Consider the following 2233-nt stretch of genomic DNA (forward strand, 5'->3'; position numbering starts at 1 on the left):
ATATCCCTCCCACCCCCATCCCCCCATCCCCCCCTGCCTCTGTGGCAGGGCAATCCCCTGTGTTCTCTCTCTCCGTTTGGGTGTTGTGGTCTGCAAAAGAGGCATTGAGTGGCAAACATGTTCAGTCCATAGTCTACTTTCGACATGCATCTCCCCTCCTGGGAGGATCCTCCAAACATCCTTTATTTGGTGCTCCCTTCTCTATCTGAACTGCCCTTTCCTCTAGGATACCCGGCTGGCCTCTAAGTTATGGAGTAATCAACCTGGTGCTGAAATGAGATCAATTCTTTTTTTTTTTCCCTTTATTTTATTTTATTTTTTTTAAAGTTGTAGATTTACAATTTTTTGTGCTTTGGTTTCAATTATACAATGATCAGATACCCATCCCTCCACCAGTGCCCATTTTCCACCACCATGGATAATATCCCTCCCACCCCCATCCCCCCATCCCCCCTGTCTTGTGGCAGGGCAATCCTCTGTGTTCTCTCTCTCCTTTTGGGTGTTGTGGTCTGCAAAAGAGGCATTGAGTGGCAAACATGTTCAGTCCATAGTCTACTTTCGACATGCATCTCCCCTCCTGGGAGGATCCTCCAAACATCCTTTATTTGGTGCTCCCTTCTCTATCTGAACAGCCCTTTCCTCTAGGATACCCGGCTGGCCTCTAAGTTATGGAGTAATCCTCCTGGTGCTGATCTCAGCTATTCTTGGGTATTAATCTCATACTTTGTTACTTTATATCCCCCAGATGAATGCAATCTTTCTATGTCTATCCCTCTCTTTCTGACTCATTTCGCTTAGCATGATACTTTCCATATTGTACCACTTGTATGTAAATTTCATGACTTCATCTTTTCTAAGAGCTACATAGTACTCCATTGTGTAGATGTACCAAACTTTCTTTAACCAGTCATCTGTTCTTGGGCATTCAGGTTTCTTCCAGTTTCTGGCTATTGTAAAGAGTGCTGCAATGAAAAAATATGGAACGCTTCACGAATTTGCGTGTCATCCTTGCGCAGGGGCCATGCTAATCTTCTCTGTATCGTTCCAATTTTAGTATATGTGCTGCCGAAGCGAGCACAGAAATTTCTTTTTTTTTTATTTTTAGGGTCACACCCAGCGATGCTCAGGGTTTACGCAGGCTTTGCATTCAAGAATCACTCCTGGCAGTACTGGGAGACCATATGGGACTTCGGGAATTGAACCCAGGTTGGCCGCATGGAAGGCAAACACCCTGCCTGCTGTACCACCGTTCCGGCCCCAGAAATGTCTTCATTACTTAATTTATTGTACGTTTTTTGGCCACAGCAACAGTCAGTGCTCAAGGGTTACTCTTGGTTCTGAGTTCATGCATCATTTTTAGCAGTGCTGGAGTGTGTGAGCCTATGTCCTGTTGCATATTAACCCCGGCTTAGCTGCTTGAAAGAAAAGCACCCTATCAACTTATTAGCATTGCTAACCCTATGTGATTATATTTCCTCAGAAAAAAGAATTTCTGCCTCACCTGTCCAGATTCCAAGCATCTCCACTGTCCATCTCTCCAAGACCAGGGGTGTGCCCTGCTGTTGAAGTGAGTACTTGCAGAAAGGGGTTTTCCAGGGACCATCTGCAATAGGTTCTAAATGTCTCACTCTTAGGGGCTGGGGCAGTAGTACAGCCAGGAGGGCGTTTGTCTTTCTTGCGGTTACCAGAGTTATCCCTGCCACAACATCACTAGGTGATATTGTCCCCTGAGCATCACTAGGTATGACTCCAACCCTCCCACTTCAGAATTTGTCTTGACACATGAGAATTTTTTATGCATCTTTTTGGAGTTGGAGCGTTTCTCCTGTCTTTTCCTCTCCCTCCCTCCCCGCCGCGCTCCATTTGCTACAAACTTGTAGATACTCAGAGACTCCCCCCCTCTTGTGTCTGTGTGTCTGAGATGCAGGGGGAGCCATGCCATGTCCCTCAAAGGTAAATCAGGTGCTCAGCACTCTGAGCTCCTCTCCTTGGGTGTATCTCAGTATTTGGGGAGCAGAGGAGGTGAGATTTGGGGCCACACCTGGTAGTACTTGAGATCTGTGACCTGCTCTGTGCTCAGTGGACTAGTGGACACTGGATACAAGTGAAGGCCCTCTGGCCTTGCAGGTGGCTTGCATCTGCTTCAGTCTGGTGTGCTCTGTCCTGTTTATACCTTCATGGAAAGTTCTTATATGTGAAATTTCTAGAGCCCTTTCAACAGATGGCTGTTAGG

At 46.4% G+C, this 2233-nt stretch overlaps 1 non-coding gene across 1 annotated transcript; it reads right to left on the minus strand.

Annotated features, from left to right (window-relative positions):
- Positions 1 to 971: 971 nt before the first annotated feature.
- On the minus strand, positions 972 to 1078 carry LOC130028516 (U6 spliceosomal RNA). Its single transcript, XR_008793227.1, has one exon. It is a non-coding gene; the product is annotated as a U6 spliceosomal RNA (small nuclear RNA).
- Positions 1079 to 2233: the final 1155 nt, after the last annotated feature.

Source organism: Sorex fumeus, unplaced genomic scaffold, assembly GCF_029834395.1.
Source record: "Sorex fumeus unplaced genomic scaffold, SorFum_2.1 ptg000040l, whole genome shotgun sequence".
Lineage (NCBI taxonomy): Eukaryota > Metazoa > Chordata > Mammalia > Eulipotyphla > Soricidae > Sorex > Sorex fumeus.